The following is an 18,000-nucleotide window of genomic DNA, read 5'->3' on the forward strand; positions in this document are numbered from 1 at the left end:
CAGCACCACACGACTCCTGAACAGTTTCTCTCCCACAGCCATAATTACGTTGAACAAGGCAATATAGTTGTTACCCTGCTCCTGGGCATTATGGTCTGTTACACTGTTTCTATATTATGATGCATGTTGTATAGAATGTGTGGGTGAGTGTGTAGAGTGTGATTGTTGGAATTGTAGTATATATTTATGCTTGTATCTCAAAGGTGCATAAATTTCGTTGTGCTGTAGCACAATGACAAGAAAGTTACTTTGTATTGGCAACCTTCAGTCTCGAAAGACTATGGTATCGCGCTCTGAAAGGTGGTTCTGGCACAGCGTCTAGTGTGGCTGAAAAGGCCAATCCGGGAGTGACAATCCCTTCCACACCGGGAGCAAGTGCAGTCTGTCCCTGGTCTGTCTCCCTGGCTATGGGCCTTCCTTCTTTGCCTCTTAGCCTCAGACTGTTGGCAAAGTGTCTCTTCAAACTGGGAAAGGCCATGCTGCACAGCCTGCCTCCAAGCGGGCCGCTCAGAGGCCAGGGTTTCCCACTTGTTGAGGTCCATCCCTAAGGCCTTCAGATCCCTCTTGCAGATGTCCTTGTATCGCAGCTGTGGTCTACCTGTAGGGCGCTTTCCTTGCACGAGTTCTCCATAGAGGAGATCCTTTGGGATCCGGCCATCATCCATTCTCACGACATGACCAAGCCAACGCAGGCGTCTCTGTTTCAGCAGTGAATACATGCTAGGGATTCCAGCACGTTCCAGGACTGTGTTGTTTGGAACTACTACTACAACTACTACAGTATTGATAGGCTACTTCTAAGAGTCTCCAAATCCAGCTCTGATGGCACTCAGCAAACTGCACGGCTTCGCTTCCAAGCGTGGCCAAAGAGTGCGCTGGCCCAGCAGCCTGCAAGCTGCTCTCACCTTCCAGTATCAGAACGTGCCTCACACTTCCTCAAGAGCTGCAGGCAGCACTTTCTTTCCAAGGGACAGACAGACCACGTTCAGGGCCCAGAGCGCAGTCCACGCCTACACAGCTGCAAGGGTTGCTTCCCCAGACAGGCAACTTTGAACCAGCCAAAGGAAGGCTCTGGGAGAAGACACAGTCCCCTGCCAGGCGGCCCAGGTGCTGCCAGACACCATTGGCCACCAGGGTCTTTGGCAAGAAGCCAAAAGCCCCAACTGGAATGCATCAGATTGGCACAAGGCTGGTTGGTTTTGAGGGTTGGTGGAGGCTCATAAAAAGACCCTTGACCAGGTGGGGGGGGGGCGTCCTGGCTGGGGCTTGGCTACACATGTGTTTTTCTTCCTTCTTTTCTACCTCCTTCTCTGGGGTCAGACCTCTGAGCCTGCCTCATGGGGCTTGGGGAGGGGTCTTGGGGCCGTCACTGCTGGTGCCAGAGGTGGAACTTGGGCCCTTCCGCTCTGCCCCAAAGCTACACATGGAGCCTGTACACTGGTCCTTCTAGCCCAGAGCTGTCTCCTCTGACTGGTGGCAGCTCTCCAAGTGATGGTGTAAGTCTTTTCTAACCCCCCTCCAGACAATGCACAATGTCCTGCCGGATCAGTCCAAACTTTTATCTTGTCCAGCACCCTCCTTCTTTGGGGCAACCAGGCACTTCTGAGAAGTACCCTCCCCACTTTGCTCCCCAGCAAAGCTCTTCTGCCCCTGAACATGGAGGTCTCATCTAGCCAGTATTGCTAACAGGGAATGATAACCCTCTCCTCCTTCTCTTCCTCCGTCCATGAAATTGCTTGATCCCTCCTTAGGGACATCAAAGCTCATCACCACTTCTTGTGGCAGTGAGTTCCACAAACAATCATTTGTCGGGAAAAACCAGGCACTGAACCTGGGATCTTCTGCATGAGAGAATGTGCTTTCCTACCAAGCTATGGCTCAACATGAGTCAAATGGGCTCAGCTCAGGCCAGCAGGTCAATCACCTGCTGAAATGTTAAGCTTTCCTTTCCTGACGCCCTTGACACAACGTGGCTCTGTGCCCAGCACTGGGGAGTCTGCGCTGTGTCTGCCCCCTGAGAGCAGGGGCAGCTCCTCAGCACCTGAAGTGTCCTCCTCAGGCATAGATCCGCCTGAAATTCAGAGCAGCGGGTCTCTGGGTCACTGGGCACCTGGAAAACACTGCTTTGACTTCAGTGAGCCCACTGAGCACACGTCGTTTTGATGGCGCGTTGGTCTGTCCTGAGACAGTGACGGCACTTCCTGAGCGGAGCAAATGTATTCTGCAGACGGATGTTTCCTGGACAGGATGGTGTCTGGCGGGCAACTCTGGGGCTGTGCCGGAGAAGGTGCCAAGCTCTGGCACTGAAGCCAGCAAAATATGGGCTTGCTGGGTGGCAGGGGTGGCCCGCAGGCGCCAAAGCCTTCCAAACACTCCCGCCATGCCAGCCTCGTGTGGGCTTGACCCCGGCCTGCTCCCCTGTATGGCACTCCCCAGGTGGTAGGACCCAGTCCTGGGTGGGCGGCAGGAGATCTTCCTCCCTCAGGTGCCAGCACTGTGGAACTCCCAGCTTCTAACTTCTGGTTTTTGCAGGAGAGTACCCCTGAGCATGTGCAAGGTGCATCTCAGTGGTCGGGTATGCACCCAGTGCTCCCCCCTCCTGGGGCGCCGGGAGTCGGCTCCTGAGCATGTGCGAAGTGCAGAGGACGCGTCAGCCGCTGCCCGCCCATCGGAGCCCCCCGGGGGCAGCGGCGCGGGGCCGGGGCGGCGCGGGGAGCGCCTCGGGTGGCCGCGGCGGCCCCTCCCGCTGACGTCGCGCCGGGCCGCCCCCGACCCTCCCCGGAGCTGCGGGCGGCGGCGCGGCCGGGATAAGAGGCGGGGGCGGCGCGCCGGGGGCGGCATTGAGCGCAGCGACATGGCCGGGCCGCCCCGCTCCCTCCTGCGCGCCGTCCTCGCCCTGCTGCTCGCCGGCCTGCCCGCGTCCCGCCAGGGAGGTAAGCCGCCGCCGCGCCTCCGCCCGCAGCCTCCCCGAGCCGCGGCGCTGGCGAGGCGGGGGGGGGGCAGCGCGAGGCCCCTGGGCGCGTGCAGAGTGCGCACGTGCTCGCCCTGCCCGGCCTCCGCAGAGCCCCGAGGCGGGCACCCTCTCCGGGCAGAGCGCCGCGCCGCCCCGTCTCCCTCGGGGGTCCCCCCGGGCGCGGCGCGGCTCCTCTGTTCGGCAGCCCCCGCGAAGGCTCCTCAGGGCAGCCGCTGCTCCCCCTGCTCGGGCCTGCTGGCAGCCTTTCTGCTGGGCACCCCATGGTGCCGGCGGCAGAGCACGGGGGCGGCGGGCAGGCCCAGAGATGTGGGGCGCAGGACTGCGGCGCCACGCCCTCTGCACTGCTGAGGGCCCCGGAGCATGGCCGGTGCGCGGGGGAAGAAGGGCAGCAGCCTGGCAGCCCCTGGGCCCTGCCTGGCACCGCCGTGCCAGTGGAGCGATTCCCTGGAAACGCGGAGAGACCCCGGGGGGCGGGCCCACAGGCGGTCCTCTGACCAGCCCTCCAGCGCCAGGGCTCCTGCTCTTGCCGTCCTCGTGCCCTCCCAGTGGCTGCCCCTGGGCATGGAGGCGCTGGGCTCTTGGTCTGATGGATCTGACCTCCTGCCACTAAGCCCCCCTCCCGTTTTGGAAACCCTGAGCACACACCCCACAGCAGCCTGGCCCAGGCAGGTGCTCCTTCTCCCTTCTGCGTGTCTCCCCAGCCGTGGATCAGGCTCGGCAGGGTTACTTGTGCAGCATCAGGGCACTTCGCAGAAGTCACAAGGGCAGTCCTGAGGAGCCAACATTCCATGGGAGAGGGAGGGAGGGAGGCGAGGGGCACCAGATGTCTCAGTGACACCTTCTTGGACGGTCTCCGTGGGTGTCGGGACTCTCCTGCTTCTGTGGAAGGGGCCTTTCTCCGTTGGGGCACAGAGATCCCTGAGCTCCCCCGACTGCGCTGTGTGCGTGTGAAGGTTGGAATGCGAACACCCCTCCATTTGAGGCAGGGTCTCTCCCTTCCTCCTGAGCGCAGAACCTTTCAGGGTCAGGACTTGTTCCTCTGAGCATGTGGAGAATCGTGGCAAGGCAGGGGGCTGGAATGAGAAGCTCATAACAAAGTAAGTGTACTCCTGAGCATGTTCTGAGTGTCCTTCCCTCGACTAAGGTCAGTGTGTGGTGTTGGCTTTTGTGTTCTTGCACCTCCCCATGTGATGATGATGATGATGATGATATTTATTCTGCTTTTCAACAAAAAAAAGCCCACACAGTGGTTTGCAGAGAAGATCCAGTAAATCCAAGGTCCTTGTTCCAGTCAGACTCATAGTTGAAAAGATGCAGAAGAAAGACCAGCAAACAGCTGCTAGAAAAGACCCTCTGCTGGGTGGAGAGGGCCAGCTGCTCCCCTCTGCTGAGTCCAGAGGAGCAGCCCTTGCCAAAGGGCCCTCTTTGCCCTGTGAGGCAGTGGAATATTCCTTCCAGTTGGGCTTCCTGCAAGCCGTGTGGGTGGGTGTGCCTGAGGCGTCTAGGGCTGCTGGGACCCCACTGCATGGGGTGGCAAGTGGATTGCCAGCTGTTGCAGCCAGGATCGTGGGGCCTGGGAAGCTGGAGTGGCAAGTGGAGTGTCTGCCTCTGCCTGTTTGGCCCTAAATGGGCCTCCCAGAAGCGGTGGCGACAGCACATCACTGCTAACTTTCTGAGTGGCACACTTTGCATATGGCAGCACCAGTGCTCCGCTGGCCACAGCTGAAGTCACCACAGTGGGGGGTTTGGGGAGTATGGGGGCCCTGCATTTGGTCCTGGGGCCGGCCCTGCCCCTCTTGGCGTGCTACTGGCCATGGACATTCACTTGTCACAAAAGCACAGGAGGAGAGCCCCTGCCCCAAGGCACTTGCAATTGAGGCATTGTTGGCACAAGGGAGACCACGGGGGTGGGGGAGAGAGGGAGGCACCTGATGCCACACTTGCAGTGTGACACGCAGTGGTGAGCTCAGTTGCGGCTGGGCACAGAGACAGGAAGCTCTTGCCTCCTTGAGCCAGCAGTTCTCCCACTCCAGAAGTTGCAGAGAAATGGTGAGGGAAAGGAAAAAAACCTTTAGGAAGGTGTGAGTTGTTATTACAAATATTTATATACCACTTTGCCACCAAAATGTTCACAAAGCAGTTTCCAGAGAAAATGGCTCCCTGTCCCCAAAGGGCTGGCAGTAAAAAGATGCAGGAGAAACACCGGGTGAAGAGGGACTATTGCTCTCCTGCTGCTATACCGAGGGGGGAGTCCCCCTTGCAGAAGGGCCTCTTTCCTCCATGGGCAGGGGACTACCAGGGGACTGGGGGAGAGCTCACTCTAGGAATTCCCAGCAAGAGCCACAACTCTGGGGGAGGAGGCCTGGCAGCCAACTTGGCCCAGGAACAAAAATGAACGGAAAGCACGTCTTGCACTGACTGACCAGCATTTCTGGGGTCCAGCCTGGGGAGGAAGCGAGGAGGGTCCCCTGGACTGACCAAGGCGAGAAGGGGGCAGCCTGTCTGGCGCATCTTCCCAAGGTGCAGGCCGGTGTCCTGAGGCAGCTGCTCGAGGAAGAGGCTCCACAGAGACAGTCTGGACAGTCCCAGATGCCCCTTTCTCCAAGCTTCCCATTTCTGTTGGCTGCCCAAATGTTGCCGGGCTGCTTCTGCTCTCAGACCAAAGAGTCACATTTCCAGGTGGCTGCAAAGGCCAGAATAACCCCGAAATGCAGCAGCCACGGAAAGGGAAAATTCAGCAGTAGAAAGAAATGCTTGGGAAGGAGACTGAAGCTCCAACTGCCTGCTTAGCAATGCCTGAATTCTGTCAGTCGTTGTTGTGGCCGGTTTGGACATTGTGTTCGTAGCCAGTTGCCCCCACCTCAGAAAGGAAATCGTGGCGCTGGAAAAGTTCACGAAGGGGAAATGAATCTGAGGAGGGTGTAGGGAGGCCTTCCCTACCCAAAGGAAAGGAGCAGGCTCTGGGACTCTTGTTTGGAAAGCAACAAGTGAGGGGGACATGATCAAGGCTTACAAAGTTCTGAAGGGCATGGAAAGAGACGTGTTTCTCTCCGTGTCGCAGAAAATCCTAGGACTTGGGTACACACCCAAGGAAGCGCATGGTAGATTCTGGCCAGGTGTGTAGTCTCACCACAGCACATAACTCATCTGTGTAATTGGCTGCCAAAAGATGCGATGAGGGTGTGCATGATCATCAAGAAACGGCCTGGGCAAATTCATGGAGGTCAGCTATACCTGTGACTTTTGGCCACAGTAGCGAAGAACAGAACCTCCATATACAGGGGCAGTCTACTGAGCATGAGATGTTTTCAAGCTTCCCAGAAGCATCTTCTGTCTTGAAAGAGGCTGTTGAACTAGATGGGCAAAAGGAGGAGGACAAAAACAGTTTCTCCTCAACTGCTCCCTCCCCCCCAGGGCTGTTCCAAATCTGGGCATGAACGGAGTTTATGGGTCCCCTTGTTATTCATTCCCCCCCCTTTCCAAAATGCTTGGTACCTAGAACTGAACAGCTGGCTGCTTGAGCCGGGCTGGCGCAAAGGAGCAGTGATGGCAGTTTAGCTTTCAGCTTTTATTGAGTGTGTTCCACTCCTTACTGTGTCCTTGTGAAACCTCTTTTGTTAAGAGTCCTGCAAGATAAGATTATGCTGCCCCTGTGAGGGCTTTATTCTTAGGTTGAGAGCCAGGCTTTGCATTCGAGAAAAGAAGTCTGGTCTCCCTGATTCCATCAAGATATTGTTTTGTTCCGTCCCTCGTCGCGTATGAGCTTGGCACAAGTTTCCGAAAAGCCGTTTGGACATTTGGCAAGCCTTTGCTTGAGCCGTTAAGTCATTTCTCCTAAACCGCCGCCCCTCCCCTTGTGGGGATGAGAAGTAGAGTGAGGCTTGCAGAATCACCCGCCAATTGAGGCAAAGGCTTCCTGCTTGGTAACAGAGTCATGGGCCAGATTTTGACTTGCTTTTCATTTTCTTCGCTCTCCTAGGAGCCCAGGGCAGCCGGCATGGTTTTCCTCTCCTCCGAACAACATCCCTGCGAGGCGGGCTAGCCTGGCTCCTTGTGGACTTCCCATCCGATTTTAGGCCTGCCCAGTCCTAGGCCACCACTCTGACTGCGGCAGCAGGCGGGCTCTCCTGGTGTTCAGATAGGGAGGCAAACCTGGGTTTGGGCCCGGCAACCTTCTCTTCCCATTGCCTTTGTCATTTCTTTTAAGATGCAGACCTCTTTGGGAGCATACTTGAAAAGCAATACAGGTTGAGTTATTCCTGAGGGTTCTGTTCCCAGAACTCAGTGGATGGCAAAAAACACACTAAAGCAAATCAGTTCCTTTGCTCAGGTGATTTAAAAACAACCTTGCTGACCTTTGTGATGTTAAGACAGAGTCATTAGGCAGACAATCCATCAGTCTCTCTCTGGCAAGCCAGGGACCCCTCCCTTTACCCAGAGCAAAGTGATCTTTCTTTCACTGGTCAAGGGAGGGGTTGCTTTACCCTGGAGTGAGAATCAGCAGTCTGCCCTCTATGGCATTAACAAGGCTATTGTTAAAGGACTGTTTTCCTTTAATTTAAAGGGTCCTTCTCATCAAGTTGAGATAGAAAAATCAGGTTATACCTGCAATCCCTTGCATGACTCTCTCTACAGTAGTAAGAAAAAGCAGTTTTTAAAACTGTGATTTTAAAGGGATGCATTTTTCCCCTTCTCCAGGGATCAGCATATTCCTTCTCATTTGCAGGGGCCATTTGTGTTGAGTCAAATCTGTGTATAAAAAAATCAGTGTATAACAAGGTTGCACCTGTATATAAACACCCTGATTAAGCACTGACTCTTCCCAAGAGACTTTGCCATGGGACAGAAGAGCTGTAGAGCTCTTCATCCTGTTCAGATGTGTGTCTCTCTCTCCAGGTGGGCTGCAGGTACAAGGCAGGGACCCCTGTGCTTTCCCTTTTTGCAGTTAATAGCAGCTGGGGGGAGCGTGGCAGAACAGAACTTGCATTGGGGAAGGACTAAACACACCTCCCCCTGTGCTTCTGTGCCCCTGAGCCCAGTACAGGTCCCCTTGGCTTCTTGTGACAGTGATCACCTCCCACTCAGACCTCCTGCCTAACATGGCCCTTGAGTTGGAGAGACCATCACAGGTTGCAGGTCTTATGATCTGATGTCTTTGCTTGTGTTGGACACGCTCAGCTTATGTTTCCTGTCCTGCTTCTAGTGCTGTCAACATGTTGTCCTGAAGACGTGCACAGGGCTGGATATGTGCTCATGTAAAAAGTCAACCCTGGGATCAGGTGAGGAGAGGGGCTGGGGCAAAGCCCTACAGTGGGCACTCCCCCCTCCCACAAATGCATGGGTTCCCCTTGCTCCTCTTTCACTATTCTCAGCTGGGAAGGGGGTGCTTGTTTCCCTCAGCAGTGCTTTGTGCCCCTGTTCAACATTCGCAGGCCTCAGCATCACTGAGGGAAGAGAGTGCTCATCCCCCCCCCCAAGAGGTGACCCCCGCTGAGCATCTCCTTCCCACCTCCATCCTCCCAGGCTTTCCAGGGGAAGCCTGTTTGCAGTGGGGAAGGCAGGATAAGATTGGCGGGTGGGCTTCAGGGATTAGCCAGGTGGGTCTTCAGACAGTGCCCAACATGGCACTGGCTGGCCAATGAGATTGCAGGGACTGACTGCGATTTCCACCTCCCCTTGTACACATGCACAGTCAGTGTGCAGTGTTTGCTGTGCAGGTGTGAGTATTTGCGTGTCCTGTTCAAGAAATGGTCAGCAGTGTGCAAACCTCAGGAGGCAGGTTTGCTTCTGTAGCTCCCGTCTCTAAACTGCCCGCCAGTCCAGCCATCCACCCGAGACTCACACCCACCGTGGATCGCTTCTGACAACACTTGAACACAGCTTTGCTCTGAATGGCTTTGGGTGGTGTAGGGGGGCATTTGCCTCGTGAGGGATATGCGGGGGGGGGGGACGGGGGACAGGGGGATGGGACGACACTGCAGGAGTGTTATTACTTGAGGACCTCATATTTGTATGGCCTGCTGCTTCTCTCTTTCTTAGCCCCGTGCCTTCTGTTTCTGGCTGCTCTTTTTGTTCTACGGCTGCTGCTACTGAGTTGTTTTGTGCTTCTCTGGTTTTACGGTGTCTTCTTTATTTCGGTGCCGCCCTGGGCACCTGGGTAAAGGCAGCATAGAAATCTGCACACAGATGAAGACCTGCACAGGCACCCGTGAGCCTGGGCCAGTGCAGCAGAGCAGTCCTCCTCGCACCCCACTTCCTGTCTCCAGGGCAGGCCCTGAATGTGAAGCAGGTTTCCCACTGAGAAGTCAGTGGCAGTTTAAGGCCTGCGCCTGTCGGTGTCTGGGCACTAAGGCGATTAGCTCAGCTGTGCCGGGCACTGCTGCCTGTGGGTGGGGGAGCAACAGGGTTCCCAGGGCCACAAAGACCAGAGAGGGGAGCAGGCCAGTAGCCACAGGCTGCCAGCATTTGGTGGAAGGGTCCACTCTTGACCTCCCTGATCAGTTTTGTCTCAAGAAGGGGCTGCAAAGAAGGAGGTTTTCTGTCCGTGTCAGATCCAACACTCTGTTACCAACTCCTCAACAGCTGGACTAGCATCCTTTGCCAGAGGGGAAAAGCTTATGGAGCCATATTTGATTAGAGCTGAGACAGTGCTTGACTCCAGAATCCTACTTCTTTCAGTGTGATTCGTGGACTGCTTGTGCTTCCGAGAATGTGCAGAGTGCCCTTTTCTGACAGGCAAATAACAACAGCCCCGGGGGGGGGGGTCAGGCAGAAGTGACTCATATTTGTCTGTGTCACATCAAAAATGCTGCTTCTGGTTTTGGTCTCTTTTTCTGGAATGGTTTCTTGGCGCTGGTGCAGGGATGTTGCGGGTGGAGGCAGGGAACACAGTGTCAGAGTGGGAGCACACCTGCAAACCGCAAGGGGGCTCCGGTGCCACCTCCAGCCGCGGGCACTTCTTCATTCTGCTGCGGTTCCTTGCCATTTCTTGTGCACTCTGGTTTGATGGTGGGGGCTTTTCTTTGTTTAAGCTGGGAAACATGCAGGTGCAGCTGGGGTCACGCAGTGGACCTTCTAGGGTACGTCCCCTGCTGGCTGAAGTCTCACCAGCAGGGCTGTCTCCTCCTGTACTGTGGTCCTGCGCTGGGAGATTTGTGGCCCCCCCCCCCGCACATGCCAGTGCTGTGTTACTGTGTTGAATTGTCATTTGCTGCAGTGTTTGGTTCATTCTGCTCTTTTGCAACCCCCCCAACAATCCCGATGCACAAGGATAGAACACTGCAGAAAAGCTCTCTGGATGTGATTGTGAGTCCAACTCCATCTGGATTCTCCTTGTTACTGACACAAACAAGCACAAACGAACATCTCAAAACACTGCACAGGATGAAGCTGGCGGCTCTCCTGAGTGCGATTGTGTCCGGACTGGTCTTGCACATGCACAGTGGCAGTGTGAGGGGGCAGACATGTAAGGACCAGACCCAGCAGTGAACCGCGTGCAGGGGGCTTAGTCCACCGTTTGCAGTGAAAAACAGAACTTTGGCGAGCTCTCGGTGCCACTTTGGAGACCAGACCAGCCAAGTCCGGATGCCAAACGGGGAGGAAGAGGCATGCCTCATCCGTTTGGGGGGCTCTGGAGGAAGGCTTCCAAAGGGCTCATCTGGCCACGCTGGGATGTGCAGGTCGGAGGTTGCGCCAAGTCTCCCCGAAAGTAAGTCTCTGGGCTGGGAAGATGCTCCCTCCGACCTGACAGTGTCCCAGGTGCTGCCCAGAGCCCCTTGGCACCCCTCAAGCCGGGACTGCAGCACTGCAGTGTGTGTGTGGGGGGGTCTCTTTCCCTGCAGCCAGCCAGGCTCTGGCCCTGGGGCCAGCAGAAGTCCTGGCGGAGGCGGGGCGGGCGCGAGGGGCGCGGGCAGGACTCCGAGGCGCTGAGCGCGGCTGTCCCCAGCAGCCCTCCGGCTGGGCAGGCTCCTGCCCCTTCCAGCCGCCAGGGCGGCCTCGCCGCGGGAGGGCTGCGAGTGAGCGGCCGGCACCAGGGCCGCTGCCCTTCCCGTCCGAGCGCGCCCGCAGCAGCCGCGGCTCCCGCGGAACAGCCCGGCTGCGGCTCCGGCCAGCCTCCTGCCCCGCGACTGGCCGCCCCGCAGCGAGCCGCACCCCCTCGCAGCCCGGCCGGGCAGGGAGCGCGGCTGCACCCCGCCCCGGCACGTGGGCCGAGCCGGGCAGCGGGCGGGGCGGGGCGGCGACGGGGAGCGCTCTTCGCCCCCCCCCCAGCGCAGGGACTGAGAAAGGCGGCCGGGGCTGCGCTTGGAGCCCCCGCGTGACTCCGCCAGGCTCGCTGGGAATCGAGTCCGTCCCCTGCCTCAAGCGGAACAGGACAGTCGCCGTAGGGAGAGTGCCTCTGAGCTTGTGCTGAGTGCTTTTGCCTAGTCAGCCCCACAGATGGCATGTGGAGGGTCTGCACTGCCTGGCCTGACACGGATTTGAGAGCGGACTCCCCAGGTCCGGTCCCTGTTTCTTCAGGGTGCCGGGCAGCTGCCCGCCCCTGCTGCCTCCTCCTGGAGGCCAAGGCCACCTCCCCCTCCCAGTCTGGTGGAGGCGGTCTGGCTGCAGCTCTGCTGGGGGTGGGTGGAAGCGCTGTTGGGCGAGGGCCACCCCTCCAGTTGGTCTGCTCTGGCCAGTGGTTCTCACGCGCAGCAGGCGCCACTGATTCCCCGAGGAGACCCAGGGAGGCTGCAACAAGCAGCCCTCGCGCCAGAGCCCTGGACCCTCGCTAAGCCCCCCCCCCCGAAGCAGCGGCTGGCCGAGGATGCACACGACTGTCTGGGTGAAGCTGGGGAGGGGGCGCGCGGTCAGCACAGGCCTCCGCAGTTGTGTGGGGGACAGTGGAGCCTGTCCAACCAACATAGCAGGAGCCTGTGCCTTGAAAGGGGAGCCAAGGAAGTTCAAGGAAGACAGAGCCATCCGTGGCAGCGATGTAGAGCCTCCACATTCAGAGACAGGCTACCATGGAATACCAGGTGGGGGAGAGCAGGGGCTGCTGCCTTCATGCCCTGCTTGCACGCTTCCTGGAAGCATTTAGTTTGCCACTGGCCAAAGCAGACCACCGGATGAGGTGGACTGCAGGAAGCTGCCGTTCCACTGTGTCAGGCGCTTGGCCAGTTGGGCTCAGTGTTGTCAACACTGATTGGCAGCAGCTGCCTGAGGTTTCAGGCAGGGCTCTTTCTCCACCCTACCCGGAAGTGCTGCTGGGGCTTGGACCCAGGTTCTTCTGAGTGCAAGGCGGGGACTCTGCCACTGAGTTGTTAGTGTCCCTTGTCCTGACCTAGGAAAGCAGCAGTTTATATATCGAAGAGGGCAATTGCATCACTAATGCTGGGTAGTGGAACTTCCATATTCAGTGGCAGTGCCTATCAGAGTACCAGCTTCTGGGCGCAAATGATGAGTGAGTGAGCACTGCGCCCTTGCTGGTGGGCTTTTTGCTGTGGCAGTGGGGGGGGGGAGTCACTGTGGGAAAGAGACAGTTGCAGTAGATGGGCCCCCTTGGGCCTGATCCAGCAGCCAGGCTTATCTGTGGCTCTTGTCTATGCTACAGCCTTAAATTAGCACCATATACAGCCTGTCTCCTCAGAGAGTCTTGGGAAGTGTCCTTCAGTCTGGGGAGCTGTGGGGCTTTCAGCAGCAGGACTGCAATTCCCAGAATTCTTTGGGGAAAACCATTTTGGTTACAGAAGTCTAAGCCAAGAGATATTTGCAGTGTGAGGAGGACCATGAGCAAGTCCTTGTTTCTCCCTTGGTGTGGCAGTCATTTTAAGTCTCAGATCTGTTTTCACACCAGCCCTGGAGAAAATAATTAAGGCAAGGAAGTCTCTGGCTGTGTGTTGAAAGTGCCTTGTCCCCATTGCCATAAAAAACACTCCAAGTCCATTTTTTCCTCCAAGCAGGAAGCAACTGAGATTCTGCATTGCAGTGCTTGATTAATTTTCCCTCCAGAGCTTGGGGCTCCCTTTGGCATGAGGGAATGTGTGGGACTTGCTGCAGCCTTCCTCTAGAAAACACGCCTGTTTGGAGCAATGGCCAGAGTTACAACTCTGCTGTGTGATCTCTCTCTCTCTCTCTCTGCCATATTTCAGAGATTGCTCCATGGTGCTCCATGTGTTTCTGTTATGGCCTCTGCCAGAGTAAGCCAAAAATGAAGAGAGGGGCTCAGATCCAAGGCAAAAACCACAGAGGGAGCTGCCGCCTTTGAGAAGGAAACAAAACCAGGTTTTCCCCAACACAGGCCCACAAATATGAAGGCAAACCAAAGCCCCAGTGTAATGTGACTGCAGTTGAAAATGTAAAATGTGATTTCTTTCCTTTGTATTATTTATTATAGTATGAAACTTTTTAAATAAAAATCTATATTTCCCAGCAGGCAGGAGAGGGGGAGCTGTTCCTCCTCACCAGGGCTATCCCCAGCAGAGCCCCAGCGCCATCAGCTGGTCAAACTGGATACGGCACCACGGGATTCTTGAGGGCCTCCAAGTGGGGGGGGCGAGGGAGAGTGGAGGCGTTGGAGCTGCTGCAGCCAGCTGGACTGGCAAGGAAACAGCTGGCCCTGCAGAGCTGTGTGGAACTTCACTCCCTGGGAGGAAGCCGCGACTGGAGGCCTGCTGAGGCGTCTGGCAGTCACTTTTGCAGGCTGCCTTCGTTTGGCGGCTCCAGAGAAAAAACAAACACTCCTCAAGGATGTTGCAACCATGAGAAAGGCCCCTCCAGAATCCTGAGCAAGTGGGGGGGGGGGACTTCACCCCTGAGCATGCTGCAGCCACATTTTGGGCCTTTCTGCTGTTTTGGAAAGGGACGTGGGGTGGGGACATGATAGTCTGGGAAGCAGTGCCTGGTGCAAAGAAAGTGGGGAGAGGGAGGGGACGTCTCTCTCCCCCTCTCAGAACACAGGCACTTGGGATGCTCTGGGAAGGCAATTGGAGGAGCATCTCGGCAGGCCAAGGGAAGGGCCCTGGCACAGTGTGCACTGCTCAGCTGTGGAATTCACTGCTGTGAGAGGCAGGAGCAGCCACTGGCTTGATGCCCATCAAAGGGGATGCGACAAATCTGGAGGGGGAGAAGCCTGTCAGTGGCTACCAGTTCCAGTGGGGATGCAGAGCCTTTGGGTTCAGACATAGACAGTCTGCCTCTGAATTCCAGTTGCTGGGGGGTGCAGCAGCTCACGGGCTTTCCACTGGGCACTGCGGTGGATTAGCCGACCCCTTGGTCTGACCCAGCAGCTGAGCTCTTCAGTTGTGGCTCTGGAATGTTGGGCCTTGTCATGACCCTCCTTCTCTGTTCTGCTGACCAAAGCAAATGGTCATTGCCAGCCAGCGCAAGTTGGCTTCGGGGTGCCAAAGAGCTCCTGGTCGGCCTAGTGGTGCCACGTTTCGCATGTGCAACTTCTGCATCCTCACCAGCGTGTGTCTCGCTTGCTGTGGCGAACCAGATCTGGGCTGTGTGTCTCAGAGATTTTGGCTCATGTCGATCTGACTCTGGCTGCAACCCACAAGCCAATTAAGCTGGAATTCCAGGGCTGGGAAGCTCTTTGAATCGCGCTCGGAAGGACACACTGCTGGAATGACTGGCCAGCCGGCAGCTGCACAGACCTGCTGCCTGTTTCCTTCATCTGTTTTTCACAGCATCTTCTGCTACAGATGCAGCCAATTTTCAGCTCTTGACCTGCTCTTGCTCCTGCATGTATTCAGTGAGCTTCAGGGGAGGGAAGGAACTGGGAAGCTCCCTGGACAAGTGTCCAGCAAGGCTGAACCATGAGGAGTGCCCTTCTGCCCTGGGTCCCCACCAGCTACTGGCTAAGCTCACTAAATGTTCACCAGCATCCACTGCCACCTCCCTGGGTGGCCTCAGCAGCAATGTATCTTCTAGAGAATCTCAGCCTTCCCACCACCCACACAATTAGGACCTCCCTTGTAGGGTGGTGGTTCTTGTAAGGACTGCTGAGACAGTGTGAGTCAAGTGTGTTGAGTGTAATGGAAAAGCGATATGTAAACACTGCACATTATGAAGACTGAAGACTGTCTCATGCTCAAGGAGCAAATTATTGCCAGCTTTAGTGTACTGGCTCACAACCTTGTTTTGGATATTGTGCCTGTGTATTTTGCATTATGTAACTTGGCTCACTTGCTCAAGCTGCCTGGAGCTCTTTGCCTAAGCAGCAGCTTTGTGCAGTGCCTAATTGGGGAAGGGGTCAGGTTGTCTTGCTTTTGTCCAAATGGGCTTTCAGACTCAGGTGGACTTTCAGAAACAACAACTCTCAGAGGCTGGGGGAAAAGAGTCAATAATGTCATTGTGGGGTGGGGGGAGAAAATGATGGAAAGAGCATTGTGGGGGGGGGATTAGTTGTGGGTCCAGACTCCTGCCAGTACAGCCCAAGGCCCAGCAGGGATGCAAGTGGGCAAGCAAGTGAGCTGCTGGTGTAGACCAGACTGGTGTGTGTGCATTCCTGTGTATGTGCACACACATACAGGTGTGTGTGGCCTGTTCTCAGAGTTATGAGGCAGTCATATTCTGCAGTTTATGCAGTTCTGTCCCTTGGGGTGCAGCTCAAATTCCCCCTCTGTCACTGACATCCTCAGTTTTCTTGGGAAAGTCGCTATGGCACAGCTCTGCCCCTTCTGAGAATGAGAAAGGCCAGCCCACCTTACAGGGTTGGTTTTAGGATAGTGAAGGAAAGGTCCATGAAGTGCTTTGAAGAACATTCAAAAAGCCCCTTATCTGGTCTGGAATTATTATTTATTAATGAACCCAGTCAATGATTGATGATTCATTATCTCAGTCACATATTGATCATTAGTTGTGGCCTTGATTCTGAGATCAGCTCAGAGCAGCTTACAGCATTTTTTGCTGCAAGTTGGATTGTTGGGTGACGATGAATGACAAACAACTGATACATGAGAAACCACAAGCAAGCTCTGTGGCTGCCTGAATGGGTGATGATGTCCTCGGTTGCGTCACACTGCCTTGTTTCTTATTGGAAATCACTGCTGTGGGCTTCATGTTGTGATGATGCAGCCGGGTCTGAATTCGAGATTTGACACAGGATGATTTTTGCGTGTCTATATTTTAGTCGGGTTTTGATTGAAGCTGCTTTGAGGAAAGGTATCTGTGCTGAGGGCAGGCTGCAGGCAAAAGGTGCATTATAGTTTCCTAAAAGGACACCTGACTGCAAGGAGACCATTTCGCCTTTCCACGTAGGAACTCCAGCTCCCACCCCTGGGAGAACTAGGCATGAGCCACGAAGCAAAGGAGGCCATGGGGGAAGGACACCAAGGGGCAGAAACTCACCCCAGCCTTGGGTAGCCATCTTTTGCAGAGAGCTGCGCGATGGAGAGTGGGGGAGGGGGAATTTGGGGGGCCCTCCTCGACCAGTCTTCTCACCTGTCTGCTTTGGCTTGCAGGAGTCCCTGGTGCTGGCGTGGGAGTCCCTGGAAGAGGATACTATCCAGGTAAGGATCCACAAGCAGCTACTTGAGGGAGACAGTAGGCAGGTGTTAGGGGTGCCATCCAGGTCCACCCCAGGCAGGTCAGAACGGCAGGTGCCAGTCAGGATCAGGCAAAGGCCACTTTTAAGCACTGGTCCCAGGGGGACATGGAGGCCCAGGGAAGAAACCCCTTCCCCAGAATGCTTGCCCCTGCACAGTATCCGTCCTGCATGCTTGGGCAGATGAGCAGGTTATAAATGCACACACAGTGTGCAAACGTAGGGTCATGTGCCAGACGTGATGCGCAGGAGATTCCAGGCAGGCTAAAGGAAATCTTTCTTCGCACTCTGCCTCATGATGTTATGGAAGTCACTGCCACAGCGGCCACTGGCTTAGGTGGGCCTTGTGGAACAAGTCAGTGTGTGATGTCCTGATGAGTGGGGAGAGCCTCAGCCATGAAGGTAGTGAGGTGCCCTGGGGCTAGTCTCCCCCTTGCAGCCACCTCCCAGTTCTGGGGACTGGAAGAGAGGGAGAGCTGTGGAGCTATGTGGGAAATCATCATCAAAAGGATGAGGCTGATTCAGGGAGGAGGAGCTGTCAGTCAGTGGCTGTTGTGTGGAACCTCCACGGACGGGGCAGTTTACTTCTGACTGCCCTGTTGCAACCACAAGTGAGGCCCATGACTTCCGTCCCTGCTTGATGGGCTTCCCATTCAGGGGCCTCTGGGAGACACAAGGTGCTGGACTAGAGGAACGCCGGCTGAGCCGACAGCCAGTCTCCACTTGCCGGCCCTTCCCTGGCAGACCAACGCGCTGGGCAGTCCCCTTCGCTGCAGACATCACAGTTTGTCAGGAGGGGGGTGACTTATTCTTCAAGGCTTCCACCTTGCCCTGTTGCACCTTCTTTGACCTTGAAATGTTGGAGGGGTGAAGCGCAAACCTGGCCCCACGACCCTGGCTGGAGGCAGCAGGAAACAGGCCTGTCTCTGTCCCCCGCAGGAGCTGGTATCGGAGGCTTGGGAGTCGGCGGTCTTGGAACGGGGCTTGGAGGAGCAGGTGGGTCCTTCCTGTCTCGGATTCTCCCCATTCCCAGAGGGAAGCTGCACCTGTCTGATGCTGCACTAACACAGGGGGGTCTTGGGGGACCTTGGCCACTCATTTTCCGGATTTTAGCAGCATCCATGATCCCGGCAGGAGCAGGGCCAGCCCAAGACCACCTGCTCCCTGCGGCACAGGCCGAGATGCTCCTACCCAACCTGCAGGCACACAAAACCAAAGCTGTCCAAGCCACTGGTTTTTGAAAACACCAGAATAGCTTGAGTCACATCGCCAGCCAATGAGGGTGGTCTTCTGGGCTAGATCTGCGGCTTTGCTCATTAGCCAGAAGAGATGCACAGGACATGCACAGGCAATATCCAAAACCACGCAACATGCTTGCAAGGGGCACGTGTGGATGGGATTCCTTTTCTTCTCCAAGCAGTGAGTGCCTCTAACTGACCCAGTGTTTTTGTTTATCTCCAGGGCTTGGTGTAGGCGCAAAACCTGCCAAACCAGGTAAGGG

General features: G+C 56.2%; 1 long non-coding RNA gene across 1 annotated transcript; it reads left to right on the forward strand.

The window, feature by feature from the left end:
- Window positions 1-2,829: 2,829 nt before the first annotated feature.
- Window positions 2,830-17,995, forward strand: LOC136659396 (uncharacterized). The gene is made up of 4 exons (XR_010794841.1): window positions 2,830-2,933; window positions 16,417-16,464; window positions 17,439-17,495; window positions 17,961-17,995. It is a non-coding gene; the product is annotated as an uncharacterized lncRNA (long non-coding RNA).
- Window positions 17,996-18,000: the final 5 nt, after the last annotated feature.

This window comes from Tiliqua scincoides, chromosome 8 (assembly GCF_035046505.1).
Source record: "Tiliqua scincoides isolate rTilSci1 chromosome 8, rTilSci1.hap2, whole genome shotgun sequence".
Lineage (NCBI taxonomy): Eukaryota > Metazoa > Chordata > Lepidosauria > Squamata > Scincidae > Tiliqua > Tiliqua scincoides.